Source organism: Mus musculus, chromosome 17 (assembly GCF_000001635.26).
Source record: "Mus musculus strain C57BL/6J chromosome 17, GRCm38.p6 C57BL/6J".
In the NCBI taxonomy this organism is placed as follows: domain Eukaryota; kingdom Metazoa; phylum Chordata; class Mammalia; order Rodentia; family Muridae; genus Mus; species Mus musculus.
The window spans coordinates 65,552,763-65,575,992 of NC_000083.6; the positions used below are offsets into that span (position 1 = coordinate 65,552,763).

Sequence of the window (23,230 nt, forward strand, 5' to 3'; positions counted from 1 at the left end):
GAGTGTACGCATGTGACTCCTGTGTGAATCACTCATGTGACTCCTCTTAACCCTCAAGAGTACAAATAGTCTGAAACTCCGAATAAAGCTGGCTACTCCGAGAGACATTAGTCTATCTCATTTATTGGATCCATTCCTCCAGGCCTCACGTCCTCTAGAAAATAAACACTGGTACTCACGCAGCGAGCAATATATTAACAGACCTGCCTCCCCAGCCTAATTTCCATCTTGTTCAAGATAAACAATTTGGTGCTTTGAGGTCCGTTTACGTTGCTGTTGGGTTTTTGTCTCTGCAACCAGAGTTTACTCAGGCTTGTGGTTTATGAAGTTCTAGTGCATTGTGGTGTTCAGGGCAGAGTGGGGCAGAGCAAAGAAGTTCATGCCAAGGCAGAGAGGCTCAGCAAGAGAGGAGAAAACAGCCAGGGAAGCCAAGGAAGACCTCAAGGACACTCCCAGCTACCCACTCCCCGCCTATAGGTTTCCTTTTCCTGGAGCAATATGAAATCCATTTTAAATTATTGACCAAATTACCCCACTTACAATTTTTTTAATGATCCATGTTTACGGTTGGTTTCCATGAATATAGAGAGATTATTAGACTAACGAAGCAGAAATTTGATATTATTTAACCCAATATTTGTTGTGACCTCTGCCATACCCACACTTTTAAAAAATCAAGTTTATAGTCTGCCACACTCTAATAGAATGTAGTAGCCTATCCCAGGCTGGGATCTGGGCTTCTGGAGGCAAATGGCTGTTGTTAGGGTTATCTCCAATTCCTGGCGTTTGTGCCTCCACCGACAAATGCCTATTTGCAATTTTTTATTTTTTACTGTGTGCCACAAATTTCAGGTCTTGGTTTCCACCACGTCTCCCAGAGGTTAAACTCAGGTCATCAGACGTGTGCACCAAGTTCTTTCATCTGATTAACAATCTTACTGCTACTACACATGTGTGTATGTATGTGTACATGTGTGTGCATGTGTGTGCCTGCATATACATGTGTTCATGTGTGTGCTTGTGTGTGTGTGTGCCTGGGTGGATGTATGTGCGTGCCTGTGTGGATGTGTGTGCCTACGTGTATGCATGTGCATGTGTGTGTGGCCGTGTGTGCACATGCACATGTGTATGCATGTGTAGTTTTCATATAACTATGCACTGTATGTTGGGAACAAACATTCTCCTTGCTGACATTATTACTCTCCTTTTTTCACCTCTCCTATTACCCTTCTTTAGCCTTTTGGACAGTTTTATGTGCGTGTGTGTGCGCACGTGTGTGTGTGTGTGTGTGTGTGTGTGTGCCCGCGTTAGACCTGTGCATGCTTTTACATGTCTGTAAAAAGTCTAGGAACCATAAGTGAAATAAACCCTCTGACACTGGTGGAGGAGAGAGAACTCAGTGGTGAGAGGCACTCCCTCGCTGGCTGCTCTTGCAGAGGACCGGGTTTGATTCCCAGCGCCCATGTGGTGGCTAACAGTCCCCTATCAGAAGACCCTGCACCTCTTCTGGCTGGCCCCCTCCTTGCTCTCTCATTTAACCAGTAACTAAAAGGATTCCTTTACTCTCCTCTTTAAAAACACTAGAAGCCAAGAAATGAGCCATAATGCCTTCTTAGTCTTCGACGTTTGTGAACATTTCCACAGAGTCTATCCTCTTGGGTGGTTTTATTCTGTGGGAAGTCTGACAATGGTACCCACGATGGGGCCTTTTCCTAAACACCTGGTGTTCCCCTGCCTAGCCACACCCCATTCCTTCAGCAGCAAATATCCACTGACACTGAGATGAAACTTAGCAGCAACAACTTCAAACACTATGCTCCCTGTGTGCTGGATGATTCCTGAACCATCATACTTCTCCAGGCCTTCATCCCTGCCCTTCCCAGTGTGACTACACAGGTCTTCCTAGAGAGAGATGGAGTTAACACACACACACACACACACACACACACCTCTTACATCTCAGCTGGCCACATGGTTTGCTTTATGAATAGCATGGAGCAAAGGCCAGAGCCAGCAACTCCTAAACATCATACTTCTTACTCCACTGGGCTGTGGAACCATAGATAAGTTACTTAACTGCACCTCTGTCTTTCCACCTGCAAAATGGGTACGTAACTGTAGCACTGTCATGATGTCCCAATGCTTAGAGCTGTTGTTGGCATGAAATAAATGCTGATTGTTTATTAAATATACAAAAGGAAGGTCATGGTGTCTTTTCACAGCAAAGAACCTAAGACTGTGCCCATTTAAGTCCTTTGTAAAGGAATTTGAAAAGGAGAAAATTTTGAATATTAATTTTTCAATGGTGTTTACCAAAAAAAAAGAGAAATTTAAATCTGCAATGTATTAACATTTTGAAATTTTTTAAAGATTTATTTATTTTATTTATATGAGCACACTGTAGCTATCTTCAGACACACCAGAAGTGGACATTGGATCCCATTACAGATGGTTGTGAGCCACCATGTGGTTGCTGGGAACTGAACTCAAGACCTTTAGAAGAGCAGTCAGTGCCCCTAACCACTGAGCCATCTCCCCAGGCCGACATTTGAACTTTTTAAATTTTTGAACTTTCAAGGGAAAGATAAAATCCAGGAATGACTTCTTGTTGCGTGACAGGTTTTGCCTGGGGAGACACAACCCATACCTACCCACCCAGCCCAGGAGACGAGCTTACCAGCTGCGGTCCTGGAACACACTGCACAGCCGGCAGGCAGCTCAGCAGGTCAGTGTGCAGTCTTTCCAGGAGGTTCAGTGGGTCTGAGCTTCCTCCAGGGGGCTGGGCATACCTCAACCTTTGCAGCTTGACTCATCTGGCAGTGACTGGCAGCAGGCTTTACCATTTACCTACGCTTGGAGAAGGAGGAACTTGGTGAACCTGGTCAGTTTCAGGGACTTGCTGAAGCTATTTTTATATTGTTTGCTTCCTATGTCCATGGAACTTCCCTTCAAGATGACCTTCCCATCTTCTGGCTTCGAAGAGCTAAAACTCCATCTCAATTGTGCCCACCTGCTGGACCGGAGTTACTCCCTGACAAGATTGCTCACCCAGTCACCCAGAGGGCAGAGAGACCAACAGCTCCTCTCTTTACCAGAGCCAAGTCCCCAGTCCACATCTTACAAAACATCAGTAATTTTGGGATCCAAAATGAACTCAAAACCCAGGGTCTCTTACTTTCCTGGGTAACCTAGACCAGGGTATGCTGAAGATGATGGAGCTGCAGACAATTATCCAAAACTAGAAGACAGCAGTTCCTGGAGGGTCTTAAACGCTGTGTTGAGGAGTGAGAGCAGACAGTCTTGCACATTTCTGTTCTTACTTGAAATGCCTTTCAGGTTTCGTTATTTGGAATATTTGTAAGAAAGTCTGAGGGAGCAAAGTATTAGTCTAGAGCGAAGATTAGCCAACTACAGTACAAGCCACACTTGCTGCCAAGTTTTGTTGATAAGATTTATTGGAACACAGGTGTGCCCATTTGTTTAAACATGATGTGTGTCTGCTTCAGTGGAAACCACGACAGAAAGAAAGGGGTACAGGGGTCTCCATGTCTTCACTCAGTATTTCCCAGTGATCCCTAGTCACAAGAGACCACACCGTGGTGTGAGACAACCCCCAAAGCTCATAGGTTTATTATATTCCTCACTCCCACAAAGCCAGACCTCCAAGTTTGCCTCGAATCTTGAAATGGTGCACGAAGCATCTGTAGGGCAGAGGGAAAGAACATGAGAAGTTCTCACACCCAGTCTTCTACACTACGGACCAGGGCATCCACTCCAGGCAGATTAACAATTTATAAAACTCCACCACCTCCAGAGACACAGGAGATGAGGCCTGGGAGCAAAGCAAATGCTGATGTTCAAAATGTAACAAAGCAGGCTGGAGAGGTGGCTCAGAGGTTAAGAACACTGACTGCTCTTCCAGAGGTCCTGAGTTCAATTCCCAGCAACCACATGGAGGCTCACAATCATCTGTAACGGGATCTGGTGTGTCTGAAGACAGCAACAGTGTACTCATTAAAAATAAATCGATCTTTTTTTTTTTTTAATGTAACAAAGCAATAACGTTGGTTGTCAACTTGACAGGACCTAGAATCACGAAAGGCTATGGGCGTGCCTACAAGGGATTCGATGGAGTAGGTTGGCTAAGGTAGGGAAGCCTGGCCTAATTGGGAGATAACACTCTCAGGGCTGGAGTCTTGAATGAAAAGAAACCAAGCTGAGCAGCCGGGGTTCCTGCTCCCTGACTGTGGGTGTAACAGGGCCAGCAGCTGCAAGTTCCCGCCCCCCTGGGACTTCCACGAGGAGCTGGTCGCTGGAACTTTGAGCCAGAATAAACCCCGCATTCCTTGAGTTGCTTTTGTCAACGTATTTTATCACCACAACAGAAACTGTAACTAAGACAGATGGTGTTATTGTGGCAGAAATTTCTAGGAAACTGAGTCACCAAGCCATAGCCGTGTTCCATTGGGGAAAGGAGAGTTCACTACACTGGTCCCCAAACCACACTGTAGTGGTGTCAGCCCCAAGTCTTGGGTCCAATATCCTTTATTAGGTGGGAGTATGGAAGCAAGCCAACATGTCCGTTCAGGGGTGGCAGGGCAGTGTGAAAAGTCACTTACCACACCTCCTCCGTGCCTTCTGTTTCTGGAGATAACCACAAGCAGGAGGGGACATCTCAGTGGAACTCGAGCCCTGGGGAATTTCCGTTGTTTTAACACATGGCAGTTTGAGGACTCTCCACCCCATTCTCTCCTCTCCTTTGTCAGAATCCCTTGTGACCCTTCTCAAGGCACCTCTGATGCCGGTGGAGGGCATGGAGTCTATCTGTTGCTCTCCTGTTTCTGGTGACAAAAGTTAGGCATGGACCCAACAGGACAGCCAGGAGGATCATACCCAGGGGCGAGGCAGAAGCAGCCATGGGCTCCCGGAGGTCCAGGTGTCACCACCCCAGGAAGGTCCTTTTGTCGAGTCTCCGACCTTGCTTTCCACCAGCCATGTGGTATTTTCTCTACGATCCCTAAGTGGTTTGTGCAGAAACAGCAATCTTTTCCTCTGAAGACACACCTATGTCACCTTTCAGCTATGATTTCGTAAGGCTTCTGTCTAGTTCTGCAAGGCGACTGTAACTCTGCTGGCCTAGCCTGAGGCCCTCTTCGATTTGATTGGACAGCTGGCTATGCCCGACCTGTTGGATCCTGAGCTTAGTTGCTCCTGTGACAGCAGCGCCATTGAGGGGCATCTCCAATAACGTTGAGAGTAAGATGGGATTCCTCTCTTTCCGGTGATGAGGGCCTTAATATTGGTCTACCTCTGGTACAAGGAGAATATCTAGGTCTGGAGTCAGGAATACCATCCTGCCATCCCCCACTGGGTAACAGGTTCCATCTGCACAATCGAAGCATGTGCCATTTAGGCCTTGGTTCAAGTCACCAAGGTGCAGCTTTCCCCTGCTTCCCCTGCCTGGACATGTGGACCCGTCAGGCGGGAGTCAGCAGGGCTGTCCAAGACTGTTTGGCTTTCTAGAGTTGGGCTAGTGACCCCAGCACGGGTTAAGTTGCCTGGCTGGTCTTCACACAGATCTAGCAACCAACCGTTTTCCCAGTTCTAACTCCACCAAGCCACTTGCAAGTTGAAGCGTTTTCACTAGAGGGCGCCAGAGTCAAATCTGGATAAATCTGGTTTTTTCTCAGGATGGAGCAGAGGCTCATGGGTGGAGCCAATTGACCTCGCTCTCAGGCATAGAGGCACTGGCGGAAGCTCTAACCATTTGAGGGTCCATCCGTCTGTTTCATCCCTGCCTTCACACATCCCAACCCAAAGATACCAGGACCACCCCTGTTCTAACTTTGTTATCTTTAGTTTCAGAGTATCTCTTGTCCCGCTTCCGGGCTAGTCCCTGACAAGGAGACCCCTTGTCCTTCCGCGGGTGCACTGTCCTATGCCCCTGGCAAAGTTAAGTCCACACGGTCACAGCTTCTTAAGAAGGACCGGTATTTTCCCCCACAGTGATGTTCCTTCCAGGGGACTCATCCATATGCTATGCATGCCAATTGTTGCAAATTTCCTGGGACAGGGCTCAGTGCCGCTGCGTTTCTCTGTGATGGCTGAAGGACTGACAGTAATTGGCTTTCTCCTAGTCCATGCACCATCTGAAGGAGAGAAGACGGGGTCCCAAAGGGGGGTAGTTAGTTTTATTGAGTGGTCTCCCACAGAGCAATCCCATGGTTCACAGAATCAGTATTACCTACTGGCCTGGAGGCTCCAACAATGTCGATGCGTCTTTGGTGAGCTTCCCTGTGGGAGGGGTTACCATGGAGATGGCTGCTCCTGTGTCAAAGATGAAGTCCATCTTTGCTTGGGCCCAGCATCTATTTTGACGATGGGCTCCTAGGGCCAATTGTGACCGAACCTGGCGGTGCTCGGTCTGACCTGTCTCCCAGGTGACAGCCTCAGCCCTCGTGGGGGCTTCAGTTTCATTGCAGCTATGCTAGGGACCTCTTTTTGTTTGGGGTTTGGGCACTCATTCTTCCATTCGCCTTTCCCCTTGCAATAGACACACACACACACACACACACACACACACACACACACACACACACACACTGGTGCAGAGTTCCTGCCATATCGAGGGAGTAGACTTTGCAGACAGCCCTCTATCTAGTCTCCACCAGGGGACACCCCCTCTGTCTGATGCCTACCTGGCCTGCCACCTAGTGGTAACTTACTAACGCAGGCCCACACCCTTCGCTCACCCCATAGCCACCACCTGACCCCAATGGCTTTTTATCAGGTACCATTTAGACACTCAAAAATCACAACTTTGGTCCAAATTGATCACCCTTTGGCTGCCGGGTAGTGTGGTTCATAGGATATGCCACAGTGCACAGGAGGCAAGAGCCTTTCCCAACAAATAAGGGCAAAGCCAACGGAGCACGCCAACCTGCCACAGAATATTGGGTGCCAAATTGTGCTTCCAAATTAATAGCTAATGAGGTTACTCTCATTAGTGTTCTAAACAGAATATTCAAAGGCAATTATACAGAATGTTTTATCAATATGAACTGTAGGTGTTTTCCTTCTTAAATTGTTTATTATCCATAAGCCCCCATCCAAACCTTGTTGTCCCTTGGCCAGAGCTTCCATTTAGTAACTAGTGATCAATATATACACGTTGATCTGGGGTAAAGAATAAATGTAAATCGAGAATTTCACCATCTCAATTGAACCAATTATTCAACATCTGGGAGAAAGACCAAGGAAATATGAACACATAATGCCCTGTGTAATTATAAAGCATTATGAAAAATTAATGCTTATAACAAAATAAATGTCAGTAATTATATTAATGATATTATATTGTATCATTTCATCAAAAGGATTTGCCTGCATTATCACTACAATTAGCCCAATTTTATGTTAGAAAAACAAACTTTACTTTGACTAGCTAATACATGAAGCAGGGTGGGGTGGACATTTCGATCCTTACAATCGAGAGGAACGTCCCCTTCAGCCTGAATACAGCTTGAGGTGGAAACTACGCTTTTGATTATATTTGAGACTGCTGTGATCAGAAACCATGACTAAGGCAATCTTTTTTTTTTCCAGTGTTTCGTGTGATTTTATTTTCTCCCTTCAACCATAATAATATGATATCCAAATTTTGTCTTAACAGGTGGGTCTGTTACTACAGGGTTATCCATCCCATTTGTAGGCAAGGCAAACGCTGCTTCCTGAAATGACCCCACCATGGAGCCTCTGGTCATCCAACCAGAGTCACCCCCTGTCTGGGTTTATCTTCACTATTTTGTGTGGCCACTTCACTGACTCTCATCCCAGACTTTAACTTTTCCATGGCTTCCATGATTCCCCCATGGTTTTCACATAGAGTGTGTCTGACCTTTACTGCATTGCCACCGCCTTCAGGACCCTGAGACTTCTTGTCAGCACTGTCACTCCCAGAGGCTGCACCTCCTTCCCCTCCTTCTCCAGAACCAGTTTTCCCCTTCAGCGGCATCTCTTAAGCATGCAGTTGAACTCTCTAGCAACTAAGGTAAGTCTTATAACATTTAATTGGGGCTGGCTTACAGGTTCAGAGGTTCAGTTCATTATCATCAAGGTGGGAGCATGGCGGAACCCAGGAGGCATGGACACGGGAAGAGCTGAGAGGTCTACATCTTCATCTGAAGGCTGCTAGCAGAATACTGACTTCCAGGCAGCTAGAGGGTCTTAAGCCCGTGCCCACAGTGACACACCTATTCTAACAAGGCCACACCTCCTAATAGCGCCACTCCCTGGGCCAAGCATATACAAACTATCACAGAGATATAGGTTGTTTTTAAAGAATTTGCACATTAGCACAGCTTCATAAACTGTGGGTCACGAGCTGGAGAGATGGCTCTGCAGTTAAGAGCACTGACTGCTATTCAAGAGGTCCTGAGTTCAATTCCCAGCAACCACATGGTGGCTCACAACCATATGTAATGGGATCTGATGCCCTCTTCTGGTGTGTCTGAAGACAGCGACAGTGTGCTCATGTAACAAAATAAGTAAATCTTTAAAACAACAACTATGAGTCACAGCTCCACATGGAGTCACAGAACTAGCACAGGTGTTGTGAAAGGGTTCCTATCACATATTGATAATCATTCATTCATAATGGAGATTGTAAGGAACCTGAGCAGCCCTGGCAGCGCTTGCCAACGTCACCTCTGAACCAACAGCTTGCTTGGCACCATAAACACTGTCACAGCCACCACCACAGCCACTGCCACAGCCACTCCCTCAGCCACAGCTACTGCCTCAGCCACAGCCACAGCCCACAACACAGCTGGGACACCTGGGTTCACTTCAAGACTCCCGTGTGCTATGGTGGCATTTTACTATCCATACAAACATCCTGCTCTTCTACAAACATAATCACTTAATCACAGGAAACTTTAGTATCTCACTGCCATTGTTCCTTATCCTGTAAGTATCAAATGAGTATAGCGTTTGACTATTAGAGCAGAACATTTGGTTTTTAAAATTGCTGTTTGAGGGCTGGCAAGATGCCAGGTAAAGACATTTTACCAAAACAACATGCGCTCAGTCTCCAGAACCCACACAGTGGAAGAAGAGAACGGGCTTCCACACCATCCCAACTTCCAGTAGCCCCATGATGCTCTGTGTGTGAGTGTGTGTGTGTGTGAGTGTGTGTGTGAGTGTGTGTGTGAGTGTGTGTGTGAGTGTGTGTGTGAGTGTGTGTGTGAGTGTGTGTGTGAGAGTGTGTGTGTGTGTGAGTGTGTGTGAGTGTGTGTGTGAGTGTGTGTGTGTGAGTGTGTGTGTGAGTGTGTGTGTGTGTGAGTGTGTGTGTGAGTGTGTGTGTGTGAGTGTGTGTGTGTGAGTGTGTGTGTGTGAGTGTGTGTGTGTGTGAGTGTGTGTGTGTGTGAGTGTGTGTGAGTGTGTGTGTGTGAGTGTGTGTGTGTGTGTGAGTGTGTGTGTGAGTGTGTGTGAGTGTGTGTGTGAGTGTGTGTGTGAGAGTGTGTGTGTGTGAGTGTGTGTGTGTGAGTGTGTGTGTGAGTGTGTGAGTGTGTGTGTGTGAGAGTGTGTGTGTGTGTGAGTGTGTGTGTGTGAGTGTGTGTGTGTGTGTGAGTGTGTGTGTGTGTGAGTGTGTGTGTGTGAGTGTGTGTGTGTGTGTGTGAGTGTGTGTGTGTGTGAGTGTGTGTGTGTGAGTGTGTGTGTGTGTGTGTACTGAGGTGCTGTGTTGAGTTTCATGTTTAAACGGTTGTCAAATGAATTTTAGTTGTGATTGGAGCAGAAGTTGCAGTTCTTAAGCATAGTTCTCCCATTTGCACTACACTTTTATATAAAGTGGCAACTCGAGGTGGATTATAAAGTCAAAACACCAATAAATTCTGAAAAGTGTGACAATGCCCCACACCCTGCAGTATCAAATATCCTGCCAAGACTTGAGTATGCTGTAAAAATAAACAAGCACACCCCTCCCACTGATGTGCAAATTTGCTTTCCTCTGTAGTAAATGATACGATTATATATATCAAAGAATTGTTAACATAAATGTCTTATGACTTATCAGGAAATACTTGGTATTATGGAGGTAAAGATTTCTGTAGAGATTTCTCAGGCAAAAGGGAAAAAATTTAAGCAGCCCTGGAATTCGTTTGGCTTCGAGAAATAGGATCATAGTGCCATCTAGTGGCAGGACCAAGTTTTACAACAGTTGGTTTGGGTGGCTTTGCCTTAAGTAGAAAAAAATGAAAACTGTGTGTTTTAGTTTCACATAGTTTAACACCAGGTAAAAATGAGACGCCCTGGAGGGCGGGGTATTGGTGTTGTCTTTGAGCACCAAACCTTTACTGTCCTTACAGAAAATTCCACAAACCTGACTCTGACCTAAAACATAACAAGGAGTCATTGGATGAAGGCATGCCACTACCTCCTGGGGATACTTTAAATTTAGCAATGCCATTTGCCTAAAATTAGCAAGACTCTGGGGGCCAGACAACCAAATATAGTTACAGTAATGTCTTCTGCCTAAACCATCAGTCACAGCCAATGACATTCTGGGAATGCTAAATAGAAATTTCTAGAAACAAATAATTTGTGTTTTAAATATTTACTGTTATTTTTAAAAAAAAAAAAACATTATCCAAGCGTTTTTCTCCCCTTAGCCAGCAATTGCAGTTGACAACAGGTTAGCAGCACAAATGTGCACAGCACCATGTCTGGAGGCAGGCAGATGGGACATAGACGCCCCATTCCAAGTGGCAGGATGGAGTCTGGTGACGCTCCACTGTCCCACCCTGCCAGAACACAGTGCACGAATGAAGTCATGCCAGGGGAATTCTGAGTGCTTGTGAGAAAACTCCAAGAAAACAAGACAAGAGTCGTGTGACCTCAGTTTCTTCAAAAGCAAGGAGTTGTTCTTGGGTTGTGCTTTTGAGCCCCTCCCAGGTTTGCCCATCGGAATATAGTAAGTTTACTTTATTCATTACAACTGGCTATTGTTACGTGTTTATGTGTCTCTTGAAAAAAAACTTGTTTTTGCCATGTGTGACTTGCCGCTGTGACTGTACAGTTTAGTCAGATGACTCTTCTTAACCCTCAGAGGATTAACTGCCCGGTGCTCTGAATAAAGCTGGCTATTGCAGGAGACTTCAGTCCACCTCGTTTATGAACCCCATTCTCCTAGGTTCCACCAACTCTAGAGCGGTAAACACAACCCAAGCTATGAGTCACCCTTCTGTAAAATGTGTGCCTACAGTGCATATGTCCAAAATACCTGTCTGTAGAAGTTATGTCTCCATTCTTCCTCCCAGAAATAAGACTCAGACTTGGAATATGTTTAAAAATACCTTGGCCATGTTGCTAGCCTTTTCTCTGACTAGATCATAAGTTACCCCATTTATTCTAGTCTACATTCTGCCATATAGCTGGTTACCTGTGCTACCTCTGTCTCCTCTCCTCTTCCCACGTGATACCCTGTGCCTGGCTAGAAGGAGATCTATCTGGCTCCTTTTCACAAAGCTCTACCCTCACACACATAGCATCTGGTTCTGCCAGCCAGTGCCTCAGTTGCCTTGGGTGCTCAAAGCAGGGAACACGCATGTGCTTCCTCACATCCCAGAATTCTCTCTGCCTCCCGGATGTTCCACCTTCTATTCTACCCTTTCCTATAGGCCACGGGTTTTTTAATTGACAGGTGATGCATCCATACAATATACAAGTTATTCTCTCTACATGTGTCCACAGAGCATATGCTTCTGACGTCACTTGGTAGCTGTTTCAGTTATCAAACCTTACATCCCAGTATCCCAGTGCCTATGTTCAAGTAATCTTTACTTGCTAATGGTCTCACAGCTCAAATAGCAATGCTGGCAAGTTAGATGTCCTTTTAAAGGCTACAAAATAATCAATCCCCTTTAAGGGAAAAGGTGAAAAGTGGAACAAGGTATTTTGAGGGACCCGTACCACATCCACACAATTATTATAGTGCATTGTTAGGTTGTTAAAACTACTACTTACTTTTAGTTATTCTTTTTTGTCCAAAGATTATTAATTTATTTTATTTATATGAGTATGTTGTAGCTATCTTCAGACACACCAGAAGAAAGCATCGGATCCCATTACAAACGGTTGTGAGCCACCATGTGGTTGCCGGAAATTGAACTCAGGACCTCTGGAAGAGCGGTCAGTGCTCCTAACTGCTGAGCCATCTCTCCAGACCATTTTTCTTAATCTCCTACTGTGCCTAATTTACACATTAACCATTGTCATAAGAAAACACATTACATTTGGTAGTATCTGAGGTTGTAGATGTCCCTTAGGGATCTTGGAATGTGTCCTCTCAGAGAAGGAGGAAAACTCTACTGACATAGATTTAGAAGGTATAAAAAGAATTTCCAAACATACCAGAACTCCATAATGGTTGTGATCCTGACTACATAAAATATGTGGTTCAGTTAACAATCATTTTATAAGGAAATTTGACTTAGGTCAACAGCGAACAGTTTGTGGACAGAGAGGAGTGGTCAGACGCACACTCGGTGTGCTGATTGGCCCAGCAAACAGGACGTGCATTTCAGAAATGCCCCCATCCGGTGCCCATCAGGAGGGTCACTGTGAGGGGAGAGCCCTTCTCAGGACCAATACTTCAAAGTTATGAACAAAAGCCTCATTTCTGCACTGGTAACATTGATATCATGACTGCATTACTCTGAGCCAGTGGTGCTAACTGAAGCTGGGGCTGCAGGTGGATGGAACGAGATCTATCTGGCTCCTTTTCACAAAGCTCTACCCTCACACACATAGCAGCTGGGTTCTGCCAGCCAGCGCCTCAGTTGCCTTGGGTGCTCAAAGCAGGGAGCACGCGTGTGCTTCCCCACTCACCCTGCAGAGCCAAGCCATTTGCTCTACTGCCCCAGCTCTGCTCCATCAAACTTCCAACACAGAACCTGAGGTTTGGAGGGCACTGCCTGAGACATGGAGATGCTCTCAGGACTTCCCTGGAGAGCGGTTTCTCCCCATCCCAGACCCTGCTGCCTGCTCTCTAACAACTGAACTAACTGAAGAAAGGATCTTGCTTCCTTCCCACTCCTCGTGTTTCTTAAACAAGTCCCTGTAGGGACAGAAGGACCCTTGGGTACTATCACCACCAAGTCCCTAAGTGAACTCTTTCTCCACTCAGGTTGTCCCTACTCTCTGCCTTCAGTTCCCTGTGGCCCTCTCTTTCCCTCCCAAAGCCTAAGGGTTGCTCTAGAGGATGGGTTTGTTTTGTTTTGTTTTGTTTTGTTTAGATTGACTAGAGGGCATAGCAGTGCCTTTCCAGAAAGGCACAGAACTCAGGACCCAACAATCAGTAAGAGCCGAGCCAAGTGTCTGGTCACCTACATCTGTGTTCAGCTAGAATGCCCCACCAAAACATCCCTTAGCTACAGTCAAAGGGGATGTGTTCCCAGCCTTGATTTCCCATTGCCTAAGAGAACCTGATGTCCTGTGGTTCTGGAACTGAGCTCCTGGCTCCAGAGGGATAACAAGGAATGGCAATGAACTGAATCTGAGCATCAGAACCAGACAAAGGCTGTTCTCGCTACAAAGAGAGGACTGGGCCTGGCGTGGTGGCGCACGCCTTTAATCCCAGCACTCGGGAGGCAGAGGCAGGCAGATTTCTGAGTTCGAGGCCAACCTGGTCTACAAAGTGAGTTCCAGGACAGCCAGGGCTACACAGAGAAACCCTGTCTCAAAAAACAAAAAAATAAATAAATAGATAAAAATAGAAAGGAGGACTGGGGGGAAGGAAAGCCAAAAAGAAGTTACAGAGATTGTTCCTAGAGCTGAGATAAAAGGATACAGAAATTGTACCTGAAACAAAGTTTCAGCATGTACCATCTACATTCTGGCCCTGAGGCAGATCTATGCCAACCATCCCGTGAGACTCCAGTAAGCAGCAAGGTGGAGGGAAGGGGCCAGACAAGGAAGCTTTGCAGGCCATTGTAAGGATTTTCCATGGATGGAATGAAAATTGGAATGCCTGAGTGCACTCTGAACAAAATAAAGAAGCCCTCTGATCTACTGTGATCTAAAATCAGTCCTAAGAATAGTCTAGGGGTCAGAGCACCTACCAAGACCACTGAGAACAAGCGTACCAGAGGGATCAGTGAGAGCATCGTTTAAACATGGTGTCACATGGGATACCCCAAGGACCCGCCACAGTCAAAGTCTAGTCTAAACCTAAGTGTAAGAAGAGAGGGAGCCCCAGTTGCCCATGGACACATTACCCCAAGAACAACACAGGGTCGTGTTTTTAATTAGTCTTTCAGGTAAGAGTCCAATCTTGAATCAGATCTTGAGGAAACATCAAAGAGAGACCCTGCCTCAGAGAATCAGGAGGACCGTGTGCTCTCAGTATAACCTCAGGTCTACACACACACACAGGACAAACACACACACACACACACACACACACACACACGTGAACACATACATACACATCCTACCACACACACCATACACACAAGAGGGGAAAAAAATCAAGAAAAAATTAAGCTCAAATAAAAGCATGCTATAAAAATCTGCCAGGGGCTGTATTCAAAAGCATCAATGGAGACAGCTGGGTGTGGCGGCATGGCTTGTACCCAGAGACCTGACAAGAAAGGAGCTGAGGCAGAAGGGTTTCAAGCTTGAGGCTGGCCTCAGCTACCTAAGGAGACCCTTTCTTAAGAAAATAGTTCCAAAAACAAGAATCAAGAACTATGTTTGAATGAGACCTGTGACCACTGAACACGGAAAGTGACCACATTGGCTCCTCTCCCGGAAAGGAAAAGGCTGTGAGCGGCATCATTTGGCCCTACGGTTAACGTAGGCATCAAAAGGTTGATCTGGCCATAATCAGCCACCGAACGCAGGCACTATTGCATACGCCAGCAAGATTTTCCTGAAAGGACCCTTGATACAGCTGTCTCGTGTGAGGCTATGCCAGTGCCTGGCAATTACAGAAGTGGATGCTCACAGTCATCTATAAGATGGAACACAGGGTCCCCAATGGAGAAGCTAGAGAAAGTACCCAAGAGCTGAAGTGGTCTGCAACCCTATAGGTGGAACAACATTATGAACTAACCAGTACCCCCAGAGCTCATATCTCCAGCTGCATAAGTATCAGAAGATGGCCTAGTTGGCCATCATTGGGAAGAGAGGCCCATTGGTCTAACAAACTTTATATGCCCCAATACAGGGGAACGCCAGGGCCAAGAAGTGGGAGTGGGTGGGTAGGGGAGCAGGGCGGAGGGAGGGTATAGGGAACTTTTGGGATAACATTTGAAATGTAAATGAAGAAAATATCTAATAAAAAAATGATAAAAAGAAAAAAAGAAGGTTGATCTGGGTTGCCAGCTTGATTGGTTCTGTGAGGGTGTTTCCAGACAAGGAACTGAAAGGTGGGGATGATAAGATAGACCCTCTCCTTGATGTACAGCATTTTCTGGTGACAGGCAAGACACAGAGGTAAGAAGCAAAAACTGTTCTTTTGCCTGCCAGCCTCCAGTTCTTGCTTGTGAGTGCATCTACTCTGCTGCTGCTGCTGCTGCCACCCTTCACTGTCATCTGAGTCCTGTTTCTTCAGTCCTCCAACCAGACTGAAGAGAGCCATCACTTGTCAGGTTTTCTGTGCGGCCACTGGCAAGTCTATCAGGCCCTTGTTATATAATCCAATCTAGATAAATCTCCGCTGCACTACATACTCATTCTGTAGCTTCTGCTCTACTGGAGAACTCTGCTACAGATGTGAACAACGGGTTGGGAGGGTACGTGTCGTCTCTGCTTCAGCAAATGCTGCGTGCGCCAGCTCTAGCTGGAAGCTGATAACTACACTGCGCTTATGCTAGGAAACAGCCCCCTTCACGAGATGCACAGCACACTAGTGAGGACTAACACATCCATGTGATATTCTGAGTTCAAGGCCAGCCTGGTCTACAAAGTGAGTTCGAGGACAGCCAGGGCTACACAGAGAAACCCTGTCTCGAAAAACCAAAAAAAAAAAAGTAAAATGTAGGTATGTGTGTACAAGTATAAATACACGTGTGTGAATGTGTGCATCCATGCATACAGAAGTACCATACATTGGGAATATGCTCAAATTCATACAAATATTTATATATCTAAGGAAAATAAAATATTTTTTACTATTTTATACTATTCTAGTGCTATTTTTATAAATCTTATTTGACTAAAAGTGAATTATCTTAACTATAAGTTAGCTTGCTTATATAATCGAACATGTGGGGGGTTTGCTGTTGTTTTGCTTTTTGAGACGGGATCTCACAGTGTAGACCCGGCTGGCCTTGAACTCACAGAGATCCATCTGCGTCTGCCTTCGGAGTGCCAGGATTAAAATGGCATACACCATTACACCCAGCAAAGCATGCCGATTTGTATACTAGTAATGATCATACTGCCGGAGAGCTGAAGACACGGCTCAGCAGCGAAGAGCGCTGGCTGCTCTTGCAGAGAACCCACGCTCGATTCCCAGCACCCACATGGCAGCTCACAGCTGTTTATAACTCCAGTTCCCAGGAATTGGGTCCCCTCTGACTGACTCTTGCACTCACACAGGTACACACATACATAATAAAATAAATATTTAAAAACATAGTTACACTGATGTAATTGTACACACACACACATCCGGTCTTTAAAGGTTGTCATTCTATCTGGGGCAAAGAGAGTATTAAAATACTCTCCTATTATATACCTTTCTTTAATTTCCAAACTTCCCTATAGGAATACATACTTATCCATGGGAGATATACCCCAAGACCCCACCAGATACCTGAAAGCAAGGATAGTGCTGAACCGGACTGAAGCAGACGCTCACCACCTGTAACAGACTTATATCATGACAAATAGATCAAAAGTTGAAAATGTGAGTTGAAATGTGTTTTGTTCCCATCATATTGAGGGGACATCATAGCTTAGCCACCTAGGTTAAATGTGTTCAAAGTTCTTTAGTCTACATAGTTGAGCAAAATCAACTTATACATTTGACGTATGACTGTATTGTGGGTGCTCTAACACCGTATAGAAAGTGGAAAACATGGTTTTATAGATACACACTGCCCTCAGGAAGAAGGCAGTAAGGCCAGCCGAGCTAAACTGAGGCCTCTTTTTTGTAATGCTCCTGTGATCTGATAGCTGAGAGGCCCACTAAGTGCCTCAAAGGGGCACATAGTGTGTATAACATGGATGGACCAGACAAAGGAAAATTCACATCCCAGTCTAAGCAGAGTGAATGGTATAAGATCTTTCTACATAAAACTTCACAGTTCTTCTTTTTAAAGAATTTATTTATTTTATGTATATGAGTATACACAGTAGCTGTACAGATAGTTGTGAGCCTTCATCTGGTTATTGGGATTTGAACTTAGGACCTCTACTCACTCAGGTGGGCCCTGCTCGCTCCAGCCCAAAGATTTATTGATTATTATAAGTACACTGTAGCTGTCTTCAGACACACCAGAAGAGGGCGTCAGATCTCATGATGAGTGGTTGTGAGCCACCTTATGGTTGCTGGGCTTTGAACTCAGGACCTTTGGAAGAGCAGTCAGTGCTCTTACCCGTTGAGCCATCTTACCAGCCCAACTTCACAGTTCTTAAACTTATAGTTTATTCTAGAACTTTCCATTTTATATTCTTAGACTAGATTGACTAAGTGGGGAATGAAACTTGGTAACAGGAGACTAGTGTGATCTACTGCAACCTTCAAAGTCAGGAAAGGAATCACAAATCGGAAGTGCACATGCCTGGCAGGCAGCATTGCTTATGCAAAAGACTGTCTCTCCAAGTATTTTTCCATTTTCTAGATCAATGTCATCCTTTGCCACTAAGATTTGTTTGGTTTGGGTTTTGTTAATTCTATATGATTTAAAAAAAAAAAAGCAAAAATGTGAAGCCCACCCACTGCATGCAGCAGAGGTGGGTAGAAGATAACTGGAGGCCTGCCCACCATCCTGTGGCCTGCTCACAGCAGGAGTCAATATGACAACGTGCAAGCTCGTGGTAGAGATGGGAGAGGAGATGCGGAGTGCTTTGAGCAATATGAAGACAGGTGGAACTGGAGAGAAGAAGATAAAGAGGAGCAGCCTAGTGTGAGTAGCCTGCCCTGCCACCTGAGGCCATGGTGAACTCCCTCTGTGCTGCCATTGAAAGCTGTCTGGATCTGTGGCCATGCGATGGCAGGGGTCTGTGTCAATGTCCATGGCTCAGATTACCACAAAAGGCCATGAGGACGTCCCTGGTCTGGGCTGCTGTGTGGGACCATGTTGATGTCCAAGAGCTGTATAGAAGCAGTGCTGCCTCTCACTGGCTGGTGGGAATGTGTGTGAGCCGGACTGAGGATGTAAGAGTGGGAGAACTGGCCCTGCCCCTTGTTGGTCGTGGCATTAGGTGGCCTATCTGGTGTAGTGACAGAGAGCTGACTGGTGGACCAACTTGGCTCCCATGAAGGCCCAGATCCAGGACTCGGAGTTGTTCCACCCCAACATTTGCTGTAGCAGCCTGGCTGGCATGAAGTTGAATGAATGTTCCTCTGAGGTGAGGAGGGAGGTTGATTGTATGGAAGATAGGAAGAAGATGCGAGAGACAGATATGGGAGGGCTACAGGTCATTATCACGCCAGCCCCACGTGAATTTCGCATGACCTTCTTAGACTCCAGTCCCGTGAGAAGCAAGGCCACAAGCTAAACTGAAACAATGTTGCTAAAATATACACACGACACTTGTACTCACCCAGTCCTCTCCCCTCCTGTTCCTTCCACCAAGGTCAACAGGATCTTCAGTCCCTCGCCTTGAGCCTCAAGTGCACCTCCTCTTATCGCTCCATGACTTGGCAGGCCGGGAAATCTGCCGACAGACTCTGACCTGCCTTGACTTTGCCTGGTAGGCAGACTTTCTCTACCCCCGCCCCCTTTTTCAGAAAAGCGGCTCCCAACAATTTACCCCATCTATGAACTACTGGAGTGTGTAAAGGGGCCAGTCTGTAGATCCAAAGCTGCTGCATCTCCATGACACAGGGCAACAGGATAGCTGAGGGGATACCTCAAATGGTCTCTACACACAGGCCCCGGCACATGGACACCCTTACACACACACACACACACACACACACACACGTTTTAAAATGAGAAAGCTTGAATCTTGGAATGGTTTCTCAAGCTGTTCAAGGGCTCATGACTTGTCAAGGGCATGGCTGAAATCCAAATTCAAGTTGGCCTGTCCTCAGACTCCAGGATGGTTATTCCTGCTGCTTCTCTGCGGGCGCTCCATTTCAGGTGACTTTGCTGGCATTTATTTTTAACCTAAACTGCACAACTCCCCACTACAGCTGTTCACCTCCCAGTGCCAACAGACCGTGAGCAGCTCTGTTCTAAGAGCACTGCCTTTTCTGGAAAGCTGAGCCCAGGGCTCTCGCACGCTGGGCACACAACGCCACCGAGCTAAGAGGTGTTCCTTTCTACAGCTGGAACTAAGAGATAACTACCCAAAGTCAAAGCTAATAAAACAAGAGAGCCAGAACTGCAGCCTACCTTCATTCCAGCCTCGTCACAGCAGCAGGCCTCCTTCCCTCCCATCCCCTCACTCAGACGTAGTATTTGAAGTTCTGTGCTAGTTACCCTTGGCATCCTAGCATTCATGCTAACTGGATGGCAAGCCAGCTATACAGCTGAATCTTGATGCCCCAAACTGAAACCATCCTGTGACCACACTCAAGCTTTCAGCCACTGGCACTGCTAGGACACAACCTTCACGTATGTCATTCTTGATCTGAGAGGTCCCCAGCAGGCCTGAGTGTGGCAAATATGACGTCAGCACGTTTGGTCTTTTACCTTTCTGCCCCTTGCTGAAAACCATTAATTAGGCTCACCTAATTAACATGCCTCATCAAAATGAAACACCTCATCCCAACACAAGATTTCCCCTTTCCCTTTATGAACCAACCATTTCCCCTTGGGACAATCTAGATGTAGTGCTTTGTCTCTTTGGGGGCAAATATCCCTCTCCCCCATCAACCCTTTGTTCCTTTTTGCTTCTCCCTAGTCCTCCTTCTCCCCTAGAAAGCCAAGTCCTCCATGCCACCCTGACCCCACCTCCCTTGCCAGGCGTAGAATGGTCAAACAGTTTTGGGACCGATAATCTAGTCTACCACTGTAAGCTTGTGCTTACAACTACTCCAAGCTCTTGGCTGTTCAAAATTTGACAGGCTGACCTGAAATACTGTGTAAACGTGGCATCCCATAGACTGTAGAATAGACCACCTCTGCAGCTCTCCCACTAGACACCTGCTTTTGTGTTACCATCAGTGGGCATCCTGGGCTCTGATGACTACATACAATTTCCTTTTTGTCACATTCTGACAATTGGATCCCTGTCTTTTTTTTTTTTTAAAGATTTATTTATTATTATATTTAAGTACACTGTAGCTGTCTTCAGATGCACCAGAAGAGGGAGTCTGATCTCATTACAGATGGTTGTGAGCCACCATGTAGTTTCTGGGACCTTTGGAAGAGCAGTCGGTGCTCTTAACCACTGAGCCATCTCTCCAGCCCAGGATCCCTGTCTTCTTTTTTTCTTTTTGTTTTTTAAGATTTATTTATTATTATATCTAAGTACATTGTAGCTGTCTTCAGATGCACCAGAAGAGGATGTCAGATCTCATTACGGATGGTTGTGAGCCACCATGTGGTTGCTGGGATTTGAACTCAGGACCTTCAGAAGAGCAGTCGGTGCTCTTAACCACTGAGCCATCTCTCCAGCCCAGGATCCCTGTCTTAGTGTTACTATCGCTATGATCAGACACCATGGACCAAAGCAATTTGAGGAGTGTTTATCCATCTTACACATCCTGAATCACAGACCACTGAGGGAAGTCAAGGCAGCAACTAAAACCAGGCAGGAACCTGGAGGCAGAAGCTGATGTAGAAGTCATGGAGGGCTGCTGCTTACTGGCTTGCCCCTCATAGATTGTCCACCTGATTTCTTATAGAATCCAGGACTACCAAACCATGGGTAACACCACCCACCAGGGGCTGGGACCTGCCATACCAATAACTAAGATAATGCCCTACAGTCTTGCCTACAGTCCAATCTTATGGAGGCATTCTCTTAGTGAATCTCGGTTTTGTCAAGTTGACGTGAAACAACCCAGCACAATCCTCCTACATGGACCTATTTCAATATGAAATAATCTTACCATATCCCCAGACCCACCCTTAGTGAACACAGGGAGAAGTGCCTGGTCTGAATGCAATATGTAAACCAGGCATCACTTATACAAATGAATAACAGATGATAAAAATAATACCGTAACAGAATGGGCTTACAGAGATTGTAGGGAGAATTATGCCTCTAATCTTCAATTTTCTAGGAATTTCTGATTTTAGGCCATTTCATCTTGTGCAACCTAAAACCCCTCCCCCCCCCCATGCCAACCCTCTGGAGATACACAAATGGGCCCATGTAGCCATGCTTTAAAAATCATATCAATGCTTGTGCAGACACCTTTCTATAGTTGTTTTTCAAAACGACAAATGTCTATGACACAGACACTGTGAAGTCCAAAGGAAACGCCACTCCCAGTGACCAGACAAAAGCCAGCATTCCTCAGACTACCACAGAGCTTTTTCCTCATCACTGGCAGAAGGGACAAGTGGCTATCTGTTGTGGCTATTGGCCCATCAGAGAGCAGGCTGGTCTCCAGCCTCCCTTAGTACAGAACCTGTTACACATTTCAGAGGCCATGCTGGCACGTGCTCTGTCCCTACACTGAACTCCAGCCCACGGGCTTCTCATTCTTAAGACCCTGCTATCTCTGCTATGCACTCACTTGACCCTCTGATGTCTTCCTCTCTTGCACCCGTTCCTTGGTCCTCTTCTGTCTTCTCCCTTTCGCCCGCCCATCTCTCCTCTCCTGGCCAGGCCCAATCTGTGGGCCATGTTCAGTCTACTACTTTTTCTCTGTTCTGGACTCTGGCTGTCCGCTCCTCATTGCTACAATAAAAGCCTCTGCATAACCCTAGCTTGAAGCAGTCATGGCTTCCGTTTATACAGACATGTACGAGCACTTATGGGGGTGGGGGAAAGCAACTCTCCTGACCAGCCTTCCTAGAGATATTCGGGAAAGTGAAAAGCTAAGATGTCCAAGGTGGTATTCAAACATCTGTGCTGAAAGCGAGGGGACATCCCACACCCAACAGACCTTACGTGTCACCATCACGCAGTGATGGCATGGGCCCAATCAATAGGCTACAGGATGTGGCAGGGCCTTTAGATACTGGTTCATTTCAGTCCCAGCCTTGGCAACAAAGAAAAACATGCCAAACATTTCGAGGGCAACGTCTGGGCTGAATCAAGTGAGGGACTTGGTTAGGGTTTAATTGCTGTTAAGAGACACCATAACCACAGTAACTTATAAACGACAGCATTTTATTGGGGCTGGCTTACAGGTTCAGAGGTTCAGTACATTATCATCACGGCAGGAAGCATGGCAGCTTCCAGGCAGGCCTGGAGCTGGAGGTGCTGAGAGTTCTACGTCTTGTTTAGAAGACTGATTTCCAGGAATCGAGGAGGAAGGTCTCAAAACCCACCCCCAGTGACACACTTCCTCCAACAAGGCCACATCTCCTAGTAGTGGAACTCCCTAGGCCAAGCATATTCAAACTACCACAGGGATAGTTGGGTGATAACTTGAGATGCAGACTGCATTATACTAATGGTATATTACATATACATACAGTGTAACTCCACTCTCTGCTGCCATCTAGTGTGCTCCTTAGGAATTAAATCAAGTACACATGGAAACTTTTAATATGTAAAGACTGGAGGACATTTAAAGTTATTTAGATCTTGGGGATGAATTAAAAAAGGGTTCAGGCTTGACAGTGATGTGTTTGTGTGTCAAGTTGACAAGGGGTCAATTGTACTGGCTGGTTTTGTGTGTAAACTTGACACAGGCTGGAGTTATCACAGAGAAAGGAGCACCTCAGTTGAGGAAATGCCTCCATGAGATCCAGCTGTGGGGCCTTTTCTCAATTAGCGATCAAGGAAGGAGGGCCCCTTGTGAGTGGTGCCATCCCTGGGTTGGTAGTTCTGGGTTCTATAAGAAAGCAAGCCAGTAACATCCCTCCTTGGCCTCTGCATCAGCTCCTGCTTCCTGACCTGCTAGAGTTCCAGTCCTGACTTCCTT

General features: G+C 46.1%; 1 long non-coding RNA gene and 1 pseudogene across 2 annotated transcripts; both read right to left on the reverse strand.

Annotated features, from left to right (window-relative positions):
* Positions 1-3,377: 3,377 nt before the first annotated feature.
* Gm35400 lies at positions 3,378-7,276 on the reverse strand. Of its 2 annotated transcripts, XR_385703.3 has the most exons (4): positions 6,245-7,276; positions 4,894-6,149; positions 4,620-4,692; positions 3,378-3,701 (listed from the first exon to the last, which is right to left on the reverse strand). It is a non-coding gene; the product is annotated as a predicted gene, 35400 (long non-coding RNA). The 2 variants fall into 2 exon arrangements; XR_385702.3 differs by having other exon boundaries at positions 4,620-6,149.
* On the reverse strand, positions 7,603-8,047 carry Gm49866 (predicted gene, 49866; annotated as a pseudogene).